The sequence below is a fragment of the Giraffa tippelskirchi genome, chromosome 7 (assembly GCF_054371585.1).
Source record: "Giraffa tippelskirchi isolate mGirTip1 chromosome 7, T2T-mGirTip1v1.2.pri, whole genome shotgun sequence".
NCBI classification, from domain to species: domain Eukaryota; kingdom Metazoa; phylum Chordata; class Mammalia; order Artiodactyla; family Giraffidae; genus Giraffa; species Giraffa tippelskirchi.
The window spans coordinates 143077218-143095112 of NC_137281.1; the positions used below are offsets into that span (position 1 = coordinate 143077218).

The 17895-nt window shown below is 40.3% G+C and overlaps 1 protein-coding gene across 20 annotated transcripts in view; it reads left to right on the plus strand.

Annotated features, from left to right (window-relative positions):
- The window catches only part of SIPA1L1 (signal induced proliferation associated 1 like 1), a 368059-nt gene that overhangs the window by 82580 nt on the left and 267584 nt on the right, over positions 1-17895 (plus strand). For 7 of the 20 annotated variants that reach the window (XM_081508904.1, XM_081508901.1, XM_081508915.1 and 4 more), the window contains one exon: positions 16312-16403. The exons of 11 other annotated variants lie outside the window; for them this stretch is intronic. The gene's annotated coding sequence lies outside the window, so the exon portion shown is untranslated. Of the gene's footprint in view, positions 1-16283; positions 16404-17895 lie in introns of all 20 variants that reach the window. 2 more of the 20 variants (XM_081508905.1, XM_081508917.1) reach the window with 1 other exon arrangement.

Here is a 17895-nt window from a genome sequence, read left to right on the forward strand (position 1 = left end):
TTAAAATTTAGGTTTGCATTCTCATATTAATGTTTGTCACTGGTGGGAAAGGATTCTTAGTGGTTAAAAGGGAGCATGACTGTTTTCATTTAGTGATGTTAACATAATTTTGTCATTTCTATGTTAGGTCCTTTTTCAGCTACTGTCAAAAGTTTTTAGGCTGGAAAAAGAATATTTATACAGGCTCCCACCAGTAATAATGTGTTATACCAGCTGAAGCTTCATGTGACCATTAAGTTGACAGAGTCTTCTGTTCTTCATCAGATAAAACTCCAGCTTCATTTATGATGTTTTGGTTGCTCCTGGTCCTTTGTCTTCTTTTATACTTGATTAGATTTTAATTTAGCAGTGTTTGCAGAGGTATCTGCAACACAGAGATATTGTGCCTTATTCTGTAATCCTGCTATTTGATAACCCAGTAACATCCTTGCAAGGTGCTTTTTAAAATTAACTTTTTAATAAAAGTAATAAATGAGTTTATAAGATTTACTCCCTGCCTCCTCTTGCTGGTTCCCCAGAGGCAAACACTTTGTTGATTTGGTATTTATAATATAAATGTATATTGTGTTTTAAAACTTCACATTAACATGTTTCGGGGATCTGTCCGTGCTGATTGAAATAAACCTAGTTCATCCTTTTAAACTGCTGCTTATGTTATGTGGACTAATCATGGGAATATACCATAGTTTTTCTGCCATTTTCGTACTGCTGATATTCTAGATTGTTTCCAGTAGTTTCTGATTACAAATAAGGCTGCAAAGACTATCCTTGTCCTTGGCACTGCGTACGTGGGCATATGTTTCTCTAGGCAGTTGTCAGGTCATGGGGTATTGTAATAGATACTCCCAAATTGTTTTACTACCAGAGTGGCTCCCATCAGTAGAGAGGGTTTGATCTTAAATATGTGGTCTTTAATTTCACATATTTATCTAGAGAAATGGGATGGGGCAGGGGCTAAATTTGAAGAGCTGACTTACTTACAAATAAGTAGACCTCATTAACTTGTAAATTTGGTTATGAAGTTTTAAGGCTAGTTTTATTTATTGGACTCTTTTGCTGCCAGATGTGAATTTTTACATATGGAATTCTGCAGTTAAATAATGACAGGTAAATTGTCATAATGGCTTTTGAACTTTTGTGTAGAAATAACAGCTCGTTTTAGAATCTGCATTGAGGGCTGTCTTCAGTGCTTCTGAGGATGGATGGCTCCTTCAGTTTACTGCTCACCCCTGTTCCAACTGCTAAGGAATATGTTGAATGTTCAGGGTAACACCTACCTCGTTATGGACTCTGCAGGAATGCATAATTAAATGAGAGCCGCTGCTGCCACAGGAAGTCATACCATTCTTTGTCCTGTGGTTTCCCTTGAAGGACTTCTTAGAGGACACTCTTCAAAGTAAAGAATGTTCTATGCCCTTTCCTTTCCTTTGTCTGGCATGACAGGGAAGATAGATACAGTTCCTTTATTCCTGTGCTCTTTTAAGAAAAGAATATAGCCATTATTTTATTAGATGGTTATGTTCAGGAGCTCGGATTTTTTAAGTCAGTTTTAATATTATTGTTGTTTAGTCGCTAAGTCATGTCTGACTCTTTGCGACCCCACAGGCTATATAGCCTTCCAGGCTCCTCTGCCCGTGGGATTTCCCAGGCAAGAATACTGGAGCAGGTTTCCATTTCCTTCCTGCTCCCGGGGATCTTCCCGGCTCAGGGACTGAACTCATGGCTCCTGCACTGGCAGGCAGATTCTTTACCACTGAGCCACCTGGGCAGCCCATCTTAGTATCATGCCCCCTCTTTCTCTACAGTAGTTATCATGCATGTTATTTTTAATGTCTCAAAAGCCCTGTAACCCAGAGGTCCCATCGGGATGCTGAGCCTCTTTCTCTTCATCTATCAAATGGGCTCCTAAGCCACGCACCTCGAAGGGTTATAGGGTGTTTGGTGCCAGCGCAGTGCCTCCAAGAAAGTGAGCTGTCCAGATCACGTGGTCCGCCCTTCCCCTGAAACATACGAGGAAACCGAGCCGCGGAGTGTAAAGTGACATACACTCTCCCCTTCAGTTTGTCTTAATGACTAAGATAATCGCTGCCACACATCACGTCACACTGTCTCTGCTTCTTGAGGAAGTACAGTGGTGGCTCCTACGCATATCTTTCTGTTTGCTTGGCATTTCCCTTTCTTCTCTCCCCATCAGGCACCTTTCCCTCTTCTGAAATGTGTTCAAGTTCCTTTACTGAGGGAGACTGTTCCGGCTCACCTGACAGATGGATGTTATCTCATGTCCTCATCCCCTGAGATGTATCTTTCACTGGACATTTGAGCTCATTTGAAGGTTTCTTGGAAAACTCTTCTCTCTCCCCATATTATTTAGAAAGCACCTGTACCGTAAAATGCTGGTTATTTAGGGGGAAATAACTGCTTTAGAAGACAGTTATATTTGTTAGCAGCACAATATTATTTCTGTGTTTTGAAAGGGAAAATGTCAACGGAAAGAGATAAGCTCTCAATGTACATTATGCCATGCTTTTATCATGTTGCTGCTACTCACAGACCTCTGTTCTGCCTTTTACACAATCATCTTCCAGCCCAGCTTGAACTAAGGATTATGTTAAATAAACGAGAACGAAACTCTCCTCTGATCAAGCGTGTGTCATTGCCGATGGATAAGTTTGCCTGTGACTTTCCCCCAGTGTTCCCATCTTTTTTCTGTGCTGTAAAAAGTGGTCAACAAAATAAAAATAAAATAAAAAGATCAAGTAGAAATATGCACTTGTAAGGATAGCTTGCAGATGTTGTATGTGGACTAACCAGTACATAAACGTGCACGTGAAAGCCAAGTTAGAAACTTTTTTAGTCTTGAATATGAATGAAGGCACAGTTCAGCGAATGTTTCATTGTACAGCATACATATTTTAATTTCATTTCAACAAGTTGAGTAAATCCTTTTCTCCTTCACTTAAGAACTGCTCATATGTGACGCTGGCTCATATGTAGGCCACTCTGGAAATAGGGAGAAAGTAATGTGGGTAAGCTGCTTCTCCCAGTGCGGAGACCAAATGGGTGTGTTGTTGTGTGAGTTTGTGCGAAAAGACTGCAATGCCTTAGTTTATATTTGGGGTGTGAAGGAAAAGAGGTCTGATAGAATTTGAGATCCAGAAGGAGCCTTAACTGTCATCTGTTCATTTTGTACCTTAAAAAATAGGTATTCACAGAGATCAGTGTCTGCCCCAGGTTTTATTGCTTTATGGTGTGGTGTGTAGACTTAAGGCTCTGAGTTGGTGGAAATGGAACAGCACTACTAATGCTTTGGGGACAAATTCATCAGCATTTCTTTACCCATTCAAGGGCCTCAGAATATTTCCTAAGTCACTTGTCTTTTGTATTTTGAATGTTTGGAAAATTAGATGTTGATGGGATTGGAGGCTAGGATTTTTTTCTTTGGACATTCTGTTTTAAAAAAATTTTATTGAAGTATAGTTGATTTACAGTGTTGTATTAATTTCTTCTGTACAGAAAAGTGATTCAGTTTTTTATGTGTGTGTTCATATATATATATATATATATATATATATATATATATATTCTTTTCCATTATGGTTTGTGATAGAATATTGACTATAGTTCCCTGTGCTATACAATAGGACCTTGTTGTTTATCCATCCTATTATGTATAGTAGTTTGCTTCTGCTAACCCCAAACTTCCATTCCTCTCCCCTCCCTCTTGGCAACCACAAGTCTGTTCTCTATATATGAATCTATTTTTGTTTTGTAGATATGTTGATTTGTCTTGTATTTTTGATTCCACATATAAGTGATACCATATGGTATTTTTCTTTCTCTTTCTGACTTCATTTAGTATGATAATCTCTAGGCCCATTTGTGTTGCTGCAAATGGCATTATTTCATTCTTTTTGATGACTGAGTAATATTCCAGTGTGTGTGTGTACATTTTTCTCTGGATATATGCCTAGTAGTGGGATTAATTGATCGTATAGCAACCCTATTTTTAGTTTTTTGAGGAACCTCCATACTGTTTTCCATAGTGCCTGCACCAATTTACATTCCCACCAACCGTGTAAATAAGTGATTTTTTTCTCTGAAAAGCATTTCATGGCCATTGTGGAAAACATTTTTGAAAATCCAAGGGTGTTTCACCTTTTCAAGTCTTGATGTTAATTATGCCTAATTTCTACCATAAGGACTTCATTTTATCTTTATAGTCCCTGCAGCTCTAGTACAGAGCAAAATGTTTATGAAGTGAGGTTGGAGGGCCGTTTATCTAACATGGTTCCATGTTCTTACCTGAATCCTCAGTGAGAAGCATTTCACCCATCTCTGCTCCTTGCTTCCCTTTTCCATATCATTATGAACTAAGGATCAGAGGAAACTCCTAGAACTGTTTGGATATTTGAAATACAAAATTTCATACTAATGAAAAATTGAGCATAATCATTTCAGTCTCATTGGTTGAGCTCTTACCGTGTGGCAAATACTCTCCAGATTCCTTGAGGTCAGAGCTGAGCTGGCTTGGCCTCCACCTTTAAGGACCTAAAACCTAGCAGGTGAGGCAGGTATGTGTTTAGGTACAGTAATGGAAGTATTAGAAGTGTTGAAGCAATACATGTTCCCTTGGTGTTTCTCATTAGCACTGTGTAGAAGGATATGAATGATGAAAGTACAATCACAAAGTAATTAGGTTTTTTAAAATTAAATCTTACGTTTCAAATAATTATTACATGCCCATAGAGTAAAATCCAAAAGATTGCACAGTGAAGCTGAAGTGTATAGCTTTTATTTGGATTTCATCAGTTTTTCTGCTGATGTCCTTTTTCTCTTTCAGGATCCAATCCAGAAATGTCATATTGCATTTAGTATGTATGCTTTTTAAAGTTTATTTTTACACAAATTGTAGCATACTGCACTGTGCTTTCATTCTGTTTCATTCCAGTTTATGATTGTAGTTTATTATCCAGTCTCTTATTAATGGACTTTTAAGTTTCTCTGACCTTGTGACATTGTTAACAGTGCTGCTGTGGCTGTCCTTGAACTTTTAAGTGTATAGGTTTATGTAGAGGAGTTTCTTGGTTAAAGAATGTTGTTGTTCAGTTGCTGCTGCTGCTAAGTCGCTTCAGTCATGTCTGACTCTTTGCGACCCCATGGACTGCAGCCTACCAGGCTTCTCCGTCCATGGGATTTTCCAGGTAAGAGTACTGGAGTGGGGTGCCATTGCCTTCTGTTCAATTGCTAAACCATGTCTAACTCTTTGCGACTCCATGAACTACAGCAGCATGCCAGGTTTCCCTCCTTTACTATCTCCCGAAATTTGCTCAAATTCATATCCATTGAGTCAGTGATGCCATCCAACCATCACATCCTCTGTCATCCCCTTCTCCTCCCGTCCTCAATCTTTCTCAGCATCATGGTCTTTTCCAGTGCATCAGCTCTTCTCATCAGGTGGCCAAAGTATTGGAGCTTCAGCTTCAGCATCAGTCCTTCTAGTGAATATTCAGAGTTGATTTCCTTTAGGATGGACTGGTTGGATCTCCTTGCAGTCCAAGGGACTCTCAAGTCTTCTCCAACACCACAGTTCAAAAGCATCAATTCTTTGGCACTCAGCTTTCTTTATGGTCCAACTCTCACATCCATACATGACTACTGGAAAAACCATAGCTTTGACTAGATGGACCTTTGTTGGCAAAGTAATGTCTCAGCTTTCTAATATGCTGTCTAGATTGGTCATAACTTTTCTTCCAAGAGCAAGCATCTTTTAATTTCATGGCTGCAGTCACCATCTGTAGTGATTTTGGAGCCCCCCCCAAAATAAAATCTGCCACTGTTTCCCCATCTATTTGCCATGAAGTGATGGGACCAGATGCCATGATCTTAGTTTTCTGAATGTTGAGTTTTAAGCCAACTTTTTCACTCTTTCACGTTCATCAAGAGGCTCTTTAGTTCCTCTTCACTTTCTGCCATAAGGGTGATGTCATCTGCATATCTGAGATTATTGATATTTCTCCCGGTAATCTTGATTCCAACTTGTGCTTCATCCAGCCCAGCGTTTCTCATGATGTACTCTGCATATAAGTTAAATAAGCAGAGTGACAATATACAGCCTTGACGTACTCCTTTCCCTATTTGGAACCAGTCTGTTGTTCCATGTCCAGTTCTAACTGTTGCTTCTTGACCTGCATACAGGTTTCTCAGGAGGCAGGTCAGGTAGTCTGGTATGCCCATCTCATTAAGAATTTTTCACAGTTTGTTGTGATCCACACAGTCAAAGGCTTTAGCGTAGTAAATGAAGCAGAGTAGATGTTTTTTGGGGATTGAAGAATATGAATCCTTATACTGGTGTAGCCACTGTGGAAAACAGTATGGAGTTTCCTCAAAAAATTGAAAATAGAACTACTACATGATCCAGCAGTCCCGCTTACTGGTATCTATCGGAAGAAAGCAAAAACACTAATTCGAAAAGATATATATGCACCCCTGTGTTCATCGCAATGTTGTTTACAATAGGCAAGATATGGAAACAACCTAAGTGTTCATCAGTAGATGAATGGATAAAGAAGATGTGGTATAGATTCTCAATGGACTATTACTCAACCATAGAAAGATGAAACTTTGCCATTTGCCATAACATGGATGGACCTTAAGGGGATTATGCTAAGTGAAATAATTCAAAGACAAATACTTCATGCTTTCACTTGTATGTGAAATCTAAAACACAAAACAAAAAACAAAATCCAGACTCATAGAGAACAGATTGGTAGTTGTCAGAGGAGAGGGGATTTGGGTTGGGCAAATTGGGTAAAGGAGGTCAAGAGGTACAAGCTTCTGTGTATAAAATAAGTCATGGGAATGTAATGTGTAGCATAGGAACATGGTCAATAATACTGTATTAACTTAGTATGGTGACAGATGGTAACTAAACCTTTTGTGGGGATTATCTCACAGTATATACAAATGTCGAATGACTATGTTGTACATGTGCGATGACTATAATATTGTATGTCAACTATAATTCAGTTAAAAAAAAAAAAGCAAATGCCATTCAGCTAAAAGGGGACCCTGCCAAGAATAGATTAAAAAAAAAGTATTACCATCTGTCACACATTTATGTCTTTTTGGTATGAAATTATGTCCCCCACTAAAAGCCACCTCAACACTAAGAATGTGTATCTTCACATCTTTGATAAGTATTGCTAAACTATCCTCTGTAGACATATAAAGTTACATTTCCATTGGCCATGTATGCCTATCTTCCTCTTTCTTCTTGCTGGTAGTATGTGAATAAACCTTTTGATCCTTGTCAGTTTTATAGCTGAACAAGGGGATCTCGTTGTGGTTTTCCTGTGAATTTTTCTCGTTATACATGAGGTTACACATACTGTTGGGTGTTTAAGAGTGGTATTTTTTTCTGTGAATTGACTTTTGTGATCTTTTGCCCGTTTATCTAATGAGATAAACTCTTTATGTAAAAAAAGAAATTAGCTCTTTGTGATAGGACCTGCTGATTTTTTCCCCTGGGTTTATATTTTGTCATTTATTGTAGCTTTTGCCATGTGTAAACTTATTACTTTTGGATAATCAAAATTTATTCATCTTGTATTTTATGGGTTTTGGATTTCATGTCCTACTTAGAAGGGTTTTACACTCTCAAAGAGGATAAAAAATATCTCCTGGTTTCTTTTAATACATTGTAATTTTCTGAATGTTTACATTTTTTGATCAATTTGGGGGGAGTTGTTGTGAGTTGATATCCCATTCTCTTGTCTGTACCATTTATTCAGCAATTTATCTTTTTTGCCTTGATTTTGAATGTCACGTTTTATCCTATATCAAACTCTCTGAAGTATTTTTAGAATTTTTATTTTATCCTTGATTTTATGGTCTAGTCATGAACCAACTTCACACTTTTGTTACATATTTATAACACTTTACTATCTGGCAAGGATTAAAAGTGGTTTCCTTTATTACTCTGTTTTTCTTAATTACTCTCATTATTCTTGCTCATTTATTTTCCCATATGAACCTTAGACTCAGATTCTGAACTTTCATTTGTGATAAATTTACACATTCATTTAGATTTTTCTAAAGCATTGATCCTCTAGGAATTTGTTTGATATAGCGCAAGTATTTCTTGTCCTCTTCATTTTTTCAGTTGAAGTATAATTGACATATGACATTGTATTACTTTCGAGTGTACAACACAATGATTTGACATTTACATGCATTGCAAAATTATCACCACAATATGTATAGTTAATGCCTGTTACCATACATAGTTACAAACATTTTTTTTTCTCCTGTGATGAGGACTTTGAGGATCTGCTCTCTTAGCAGCTTTCAGGTTTGCAATATAGTGTTATTAACTGTAGTTGCTATGTTGTATATTACATCCATCTTACTGACTTATTTTGTAAATAGATGTTTGTACCTTTTGACTCCCTTCACCCATGTCACTCTCCTCTTACCCCCTACCTCTGGCAACCACCAGTCTGTTCTCTGTACTTATGAGCTTGATATGTTTGTTTTTGTCTTACGTTCCACATATAAGTGAGATCATATGTTATTTGTCTTTTTCTGACTTACTTCACTTAGCATGATGCTCTTAAGGTCCATCCATTGTGTTGCCAGTGGCAGTATTTTGTTTTTATGGCAGATTAATATTACACACACATGCCTCATCATCTTTATCCATTCATGTATTGATGGGCAGTTTGGTTGCTTCCGTATCTTGGCTATTATAAATAATGCTGCAGTGAACATAGAGGTGTATGTATCTTTTCAAATCAGTGCTTTTGCTTTCTTCAAGTAAATACCCAGATGTGGAATTTCTGGATCACATGGCAGTTCTATTTTCAGTCTTTTTGAGGAATCTCCATACATTTCTTCCCTGTTGACTACACTAATTTACAGTCCCACCAGCACTGCACACGGTTCCTTTTTCTCCACATTCTTGCCAGGACTTGTTATTTGTTGTCTTTTTGTTAATAGCCATTCTGATAGCTGTGAGTTGATACCTCATTGTGGTTTTGATTTTCATTGCTGTGATGATTAGCAATGTTGAGTATCTTTTCATGTGTCTCTTGGCTATCTGTGTGTCTTGTTTGGAAAAATGTCTATTTAGATCCTCTGCTCACTTTTTAATCAGGTTTTTGTTTTTTTTTTCCATGTTGAGCTGTAAGAGTTCTTTGTATATTTTGGATATTAACCCCTTATTGGGTATATTCTTTGCAAATATCCTCTCCCATTCAGTAGGCTGCCTTTTCATTTTGTTGATAGTTTCCTTTGCTGTGCAGAAGCTTTTTAGTTTGATGTGGTTCCATTCTGCTTTTTGAAAAAGCTTATTTTGAAAAGATTAATTAGTGATAATATAAAGGGCAGTTATTCATAATCTTATATTCCTTCCTGTCAGGACAAACTGCTGTTTTATGTATTTTCTTCCATTTCCCCTACAGTCTTGATGATGATGAGTCATGTTTAGGGTCTTTGTTTTATTATACTGTGCATTCTGTAATTAGCACAGTGCCTCACAAACCGTAGGTAAACATTTTAAAGAACTCACCCAGGTGTTGGGACTTCCTTGGTGGTCCAGTGGCTGAGACTCCATGCTCCCAGTGCAGGGGGCCTGGGTTTGGTCCCTGGCCAGGGAACTAGATCCCGTATGCCATTACCAGGATGAAAGGATCCCAGGTGCTACAACCAAAAAAATAAATACATATTAAAAAAAATAAGGAACTCATCCACACTGATGTGGGATCGTTGCTAGAAAGTAATTTGGTAGTATTTATTAAAATTTAAGATGTATGCGTGCCTACCTAGAACCTTCCATCTGCATTACTTAGCATCTCCCCTAAGGGAAACAAGCGACTGGTAACAGTGAGGCACTGACTGCAGGGCAGTGGTGAGCACTGCTTTTTGCAGTACGTCTGTCACCCTCGTCCTTCCTTTCCCTTTCAGTCGCTAAGTGCTGTTGACCATGTGACCTTGTGCAGTGCAGGACTGGTTCATAGCCCATGCTGAACTCTTTTAATTTGATTCTCCACCTTTTTAATTTAAAAAATCTTTGCAACGTAGTCATTCTTTAGATGAACATGTTAGAACTGATCCTTGACCCTTTCTGTGCTGAAAATCACCGTCACAGGCACGGTTGCTGATGACGGGTCCTTTGATGAGTATGTTGGAAACAGAAATGCTTTCGGTCCTCATGGTCCTCCTCCTATTCCCCATCCTGCTCAATCAGCCTGAGGAGTCCTCTTCACAAAAACAAGTCCGTCTCCATCCACTTCAGCTCTCTTTTCTTCTGCTCTTCATTCCTTTTGGGGATGCAGTTTCTTCATCCTTACCTTGGATCTCAAATCTGTACCCCGTATCTTTGAAACCTCTATTTCTATACCGGAGGAGTCCTTCATTCAGCACAGTGTGGTGGGGAGACATGATTGCTTTAGTACCAAATAGACTTGAATCAAAATTGCAGCGGAACACAGAATATTGTTTTGTGCAGAGTCCTAGAAAAAAAGTCCCCTTCATTATCTCAGCATCAAATTGAAGGGAGAAAGGAGAGAACCGCCTGCTAACCTGGGAGTTAAGGGAAGCTAGGAGGTAGAATTAGAGTGTTTAAGCCACTCAGCAGTGATCAGATTGGGTCATACTCTTGTGTGTCTCTGTCTGCAGCACGCATGCCTCCCTTGTGGACCAGCTGGAAAGAAAACTGTGGGCTGGTTACTATGGGAATTGATGGGTGCTGCTGGCAGTGGGAGATGGAAAGTACTTAGCATTGATCCAGAAATCCCAAGAGGGCAGAATTTTACCCCCTCTGGCTTCCCTACATGCTTTTCTTTGATTTGATCAGCTCACTCACTTTTAGCTTGGGGAGGACATTTCCAGCAGCTTGTCCCTGGTGTCCTAAGGAGAGTTTGGAGGGGGCTCTCCCAGGCAGACTGCGCAGAGAAAGAGGGCTATGCAAAGGACTGCTCATTTCCCGTGAGTTTCTGTTACAGCACTTGGCTCCTGGGCTTCAGTGAACTCAGGATTGAATTGATGCTTCTGTTTCTTTTTACACTGTCAAGGAATGTGCTCCAGACAAGGAGAGAGGAACGTCAGCGTTTAATTCCAGAATCACAGTCTTTTCCTCTTTACTGCCACCAGCTCTCACTATAAAAGGGGGTAGGATGGGTAGCATTCTGTTTCTGGTGTAGGTTTGCCGGTTCTGAAATGTTAGAAATAGAAAACAGATGTTTTAATGAGGTGATACCCACATTGGAAAAGAGTGAATTCAAAGCGTATTTTGTAAGTCAACTTTCATTAATTTGATTAATCAATAACTTTAAAAAGCTCTACCAGAGTGTATGCCAGCTTGTTTTTATAACTCCTCATGAATATGGAATGTAAAGCATTGATTTATTTTTCTAAGAAAAGCATTTGGCTTGAGGAGAGAAGAATGTTAAAGGATTGTGAACATTATAAAGTTCGAAAGGACAGTTTTTTCCCCTTGACATTTTTGGTTTCAGTTCACTGTTTTCTATTGTTTCTGATTCTTTTACTACTAATGAAAACCATACCCAGGGAACATGTTTTCTTCTGATTTTAAGAGGTGTTGTTGACTTCCTTCCCAAAGGAGGTCTAGATCTCTTCAAACCTTGACTTTGGGGTCTTGGAGGGGAGGAATCACTTACCTTGTGATTTGGATGATATATTTCTAGAGGCTTTGACACTCCCTTTTAGTTCATTCAGTTCATGTTGTTTGGTGGGGAGGAAGGACTGGAAAGAAAGACCAGTCACACACAGGCCTTGCCCTCCTCAAGCTCCTGAGAAGGGAGGTAAGATGATGGGAAAAATAAAGTCCAGGGAAGGGAAGGGTGTGGGGAGTTGTGTATGAGAGATGAATTGGTGACGAGTCAGGATGCCTCCAGAGTTAAGCACCTTTTTGGGGGAAGGTGCAGAAACCATCGCAGAGGAGGTCACAGTCGAGGGCCCGGGCTGTACTTTGCTGCCAGGATTTGGGGAAGTCCCAGCTATTATGATGTGAACTGGAGCTTAAAGAACAAGCAGTATTTCAACAGGTGTTTTCCTTTGTTTTTCAGCCTTGGAATCTCCCAGTGCTTTGATTTTATTTGTGTGCTTTGATTTATACTGATGAAGCACTTCGTATTAAAATGCTGGGGAGTCTAGGCTCAGGCCATGAAGCTGCCGTGGGAGGGGGAGCGTCTGATGGCGGAGACAGGCAGTAGTGACAGAGGGGAGCACAGGTGCAGTGGAGCCTGGAGAGAGGAAGGGTCGCTAATCCCATGGAAGGGACATAGGGGCTGAAGGGCCCAGGGCGCAGGAGCCAGGGTTCTGCAGCGACTCCTGTATTTGTGTTGTTCAGCTGTGAAATTGGTGCAGCTCCTCCCCGTTGACCAGTGAGAAAGCCAAGGCTCACGGCGTGTCGGTTCTTTTCCCAAGGTCAGCACATCCCCATTTGTAAGCACTGAGATTGGAATGCACGTCAGCAAATGTTGGTGAGAACCCCAAAGCTTGCAAAGTAGCTTTAGGGCCCCTGTGTTGTTCAGAGTGAGGTTAGTGAGGCAGGTAACCTTGCTTGAGGCCTGACTTGTACGTGGCAGAATTGAGTTTTCTTTTTCTTTTTTTTTTTCTTGTACAGATTTTATTTCACAATAAACAGATGGCTATGACTGATAAAATTCTTAACAGAAAAATTCTACTTAATAATGTTAAAAGGATGATGACTTAAACATCCCGCCATTTTGTAACCTCTGATGCAGTAGATGGTTTAAGCAGAGATTGTCAACGGATAAAACCGTTAGATGAATCCCTGGAACCTGTGAATACGTTAGCTTATTTGGCGAAAGGAACTTTTAGGATGTGATCAAAGATCTTGAGGTGGGAGATGATTCTGAGTCAGGTGGGTCCAGTCTAATCCCATGAGCCTTTAGAAGCAGAGACGTGGTTCCACTGAAGTCAGAGAGTTGGCTAAAGAAAAGGCAGGCAAGGCGTCTGAGCTGCTGTTGCTGCTTGAAGGCCAGGAGTCGGGGAATGTGCCAGGCCTCCAGGAGCTGACGGCCGGCAAGGAAACAGGGCCCTCCGTCCTATAGTCGAGTGGAACCAGACTCAGCCGACCAGAAAAGAGTGACCACGTGGGCAGACTTCCCCCAACCCCTCCAGGTTGAAACACGGCCAGGCCAACACCTTGATTTCGGCCTGGTGGGGCCCAGAACAGGGAAACCAGCCAGGCCTGCTGGGCCTCTGACCACGGAACAGTGAGATAATGAACTTGCATGGTTTTGAGCCACTAAATATGTGCCAATTTGTTTGGGCAGCCGCTGCTTCATGGGTGCGGGTGGTTGTAAGCAGTTTGGGGCCTGGGTCCATAGGGGCCTAGACCTCCCGCTGCTCCAGGCCCAGTCACTCCATCCTGCCCAGCCTGTGTCCAGGAAAGAAACAGAGTTGAGATTTCAATGATGTTTGTTCCCCGAGCACAAATCTGTGTACATAAGGAGCCCACCCTGTGGACAGTCAGCAGATGGGCACTAACAAAGGCTTAAAAGAGACCACACTTTAACTAGGCACAGTGGCATGGATACAGTTTGCAATTATAAACAAGTGTCAGTTCAGTTCAGTGACTCAGTCGTGTCCGACTCTTTGTGACCCCATGGACTGCAGCACACCAGGCCTCCCTGTCCATCACCAACTCCCGGAGCTTATTCAAACTCATGTCCATTGAGTCGGTGATGCCATCCAACCATCTCATCCTCTGTCGTCCCCTTCTCCTCCCGCCTTCAGTCTTTCCCAGCATCAGGGTCTTTTCAAATGAGTCAGTTCTTCACATCAGGCGGCCAAATCAGCTTCAGCATCAGTCCTTTCAATGAATATTCAGAACTGATTTCCTTTAGGATGGACTGGTTGGATCTCCTTGCAGTCCAAGGGACTCTCAAGAGTCTTCTCCAACACCACAGTTCAAAAGCATCAATTCTTCGGTGCTCAGCTTTCTTTAATAGTCCAACTCTCACATCCATACATGATGTGAAAAACCATAGCTTTGACTAGACAGACCTTTGTTGGCAAAGTAGTGTTTCTGCTTTTTAATATGCTATCTAGGTTGGTCATAGCTTTTCTTCCAAGGAGCAAGGGTCTTTTAATTTCATGGCTGCAGTCACCATCTGCAGTGATTTTGGAGCCCCCCAAAATAAAACAAGTGTCAATGGGCATTTAATGCAGATGGAAGATATGAGAAAAGGCATGGAAAAAGGTAAAGTGAAGAGTGTGTTTGGTAAGAGAGTAGTTTAGTTTGCCTGGAGTGATGGCTGGGTGAAGAGGTATAGAGGGAAATGACTTGGAAAATTAGCTTGGAACTGACTTTTGTAGGACTTGGTATACCTAGATAAAGAATTTGGACTCTTTTTACATGAGATACTGAGAAATCATTGATGGATTTGGGGCAGGTGAAGATGGCTGCCCCAGCGGTGAAGAATATGATTTTTTTTTCACAATGAATTTGAATTTTATTTTTAGTTATATTTTTGAATGAAATTGAATGCCTTTTAAATTCTTTAAAGATAGAGCTAGGGGAAGTTAAAATTCAGTAGGAAAAGAATGTAAGTTTTACTATCTAGGAAAGTGGGCTTCCCTGATGGTTCAGCTGGTAATGTGCCTGCAATGCAGGGTCGAGAAGATCCCCTGGAGAAGTGATAGGCCACCCACTCCAGTATTCTTGGGTTTCCCTGGTGGCTCAGATGGTAAAGAATCTGCCTGCAATGCAGGAGGCCTGGGTTCAATCCCTGGGTTGGGAAGATCCCCTGGAGGAGGGCTGGCAACCCACTCCAGTATTCTTGCCTGGAGAATCCCCAAGAACAGAGGAGCCTGGTGGGCTACAGTCCATGGGGTTGCAGAGTCAGACATGACTGAGCAACTAAGCACAACACAACACATCTAGGAAAGAGGGCTTCCCGGGTAGCGCTAGTGGTAAAGAACCCGTCTGCCAATGCAGGAGAAATAAGAGACGTGGGTTCAATCCCTGGATTGGGAAGCGACTTAATATGCATCTAGGAAAGATTGTGAAACCTGGTTGTTTTTTGAACTCTAGTTCTGATTGTATAAATTTTCAGTCTTGTCAGCTTGGTGGGTTCATGTCTGTGAGATGACCGGAAATGTGATATTGTCATAGATCGATTTGAAATAATGGTGTTTCTGTGACTGACTGTAATACACAGAAACTAAGTCTGCTGCAGATGAGGGTTATTTATGGGTCTGTTTCTAATCCAAAGTCTTGTATAGGGAGTCTTTCCCATGGGGCCTAACTCTGGCTAAAGCATTCAAATGAGACCCCTGTATGGCCTTCCCTGGGCTAGCTTTTCTAGTCCCAGAAGAGTCAGTTCCAGCCAGATCTCTGGGGGCCACTGTGCTTGTGTTACTGCCCAGAAGTTCTCAAAGGACTCTGGTTAAACCTTTAGCCAGCTAGATTATTTATAAAGATAGAGCCATTATACTGCCGTTTGGAAAGGGTTATACGTTTGTACGTATTCGTAAACATTTCCTGATTTATTAGTATTAGTGCAAGGAGAAGATTTGTTTAAATGAGCTGGGACTGGTTGTGAAGCAGGTTTTCACTGAATCGAGGAGGGTGGTGGCACAGGAGGGTGCAGTCCCTGAGATTTCTCCAATCAGGCACACGTTGTGTTCATCACTGTCCCTCCATGGCTGAGTAGATGATGGTCTGTGGGATACAGTAAGTCATAAATCCATGCCTGTTGAATGAATGTTGGATGAATCTTGGGCAGTTGTGCCAATGGAGTCATTGTAGTTGATGGGAAAACTGCTAAGTTTTTAATTAAGACTCTTCTCTTGGGTTCTGTGGGTTTTGCCAGTGATACAGATTTTTAAATACTCTTTTGATATGTTGCTTCAAAATGTGAGTAACACTTTAAACTTCTTTTTAGATAAAATAACCAAATAGAATCAAAGTTACTAAAAATATAAAATCTTTTAGGTTAAATTAAACAACATAGAGCATTTAGTATTGGCATTCTCTTCCATTCTCTTTAGAAAGGGTCACTACCCTAAATTAAGATATCTCCTTTCTAGCCAAGATTTCGTTTACTTGACTCAAAGCCCAGAGTAGAGATGGAAATGCAAGAAGGTTTGCCAGAGCATAGAACAGTAATGGGACTTTTTTTTTCCCCTAGCAACTTGAAATTTATTTTTGTAATTCTGGTAATTTATTATGAAAAAGTGCTATTTTGTTAACATTTAATAATGAGAAATTTGAAATAAATATGTACAAGTATTAACTATGATTTGTTTTTCTGATAGAGTGATGATAACACAGTAAGAGGGAAATGTATTTACTTGGGGATTCGTTCATCCTAAAAGAGCCTGCTTCTGACTTTGACATTTTCTTCAAGGTAATGTAGCACTGTAATATGGCATGTTGCACACTGAGGTGATTATTGCAATATTCTTGGGAAGCTTCTGGACATGATTCATCTGGGAGCCAGTTTATAGCAGCAGATAGGGAGATAAATTTTGTGCTTACAGCTCTGGAGTTCAAAGAGTCCTGAAATTTGATTTTTATACTATAAAGGATGTCACAGTGTCATCTGCCTCTGAAAACCTTTAGCCTTTCATAATTCCATTTTATAATTTTAATTTTATAATTATAATCCTTTGTGTCCATAGAGAGGTGGGAAGCGCTGTAATGCCACTCTTTATGAACACTCTGGACACCTAAGAGCTGGTTGTGGGTATTACTTTCTGGCACATGAAGGATTTTAATTGATGCATTATACATAAGACCTTAGTCATATTGTGGGTTCTGTCTGTTTTTAGTATTTTTCATAAGGAAAGAATTTTTTAGGCTAATCAATACATTGGTTTTGAATCTGATTAAATTTAATTATTGATGAAGAATTTTGCTTTTTGATACTCATTCCTTATAGTCCTCCTGACAGGCTTTTGTTGGGTAAACATGAAATTGGCTTTTACATGGAAGCCTCTTGTCAAATTGAAGCAGAGGACGTTGCAGACATTTCATGTACTTGAGATGATGTATGCAGCAGAACCTTTGCAAAAACCAACAAATATGCTTGCAGAATTCCTTTTTGGACATTCTCTGTCATGACTAAACAGTTTTTCTTGATGGTTACAGTCTTGTTATAAGCAGAATAATTTCTGTTAAGTAGAATTCAGACTTTCAATACCAAAGTACACTCAGAATCTTAAATGATATTTACAGATGTCTGTAGCTGTAGTTGCCCATACACTGGTGCCACCCTCTCCCACCGGAGACCTACTGTCATCCTCCTGATGCTGAAAAGAACTTTCACAGGGGACAAGACCACCACTTCCCTGGTGGTCTGGTGGCTAAGATGCCATGCTCCCCATGCACGGGCCCTTGAGTTCCATCCTTTATTAGGGAACTAGGTCCCACATGCTGCAACTAAGACCTGCTGCAGCCAAATAAATTAAAAAAAAAAGAAAAAGAAAGAACTTGTGCAGGGACCCCATCCTCCGTGAGCTCTATGGAATCCATCCTTCCTTTGGCACCTGCTGAGGTGCTGGCAGGGATAAGGGGAAGAAGAGCCTAGAGTTACAGTTTTTATTTCTTGGACCCATAGGAGATAAGTAACGTGAAATCCAGACAATCTTGGAGTCGTTTTTCTTTGGTTATCAGTTTCTGTCCTGGCAATCCTGCTATAGTCATTAAAACACAACAGAACAAGACATTTTAGATGTCAGTGGTGTTAGAACGTTTCATTTTTTTTGCATTCAGATACTCAGAACCAAGGGGTCTTGTTTCTGTATATACTTAGCGGGTGCATTAGGGACAGAGCCAGGAAATTCATGTCCCGGAAAGTAATACCCACGACCACCTCGTAGGTGCCCAGAGCGTTCACG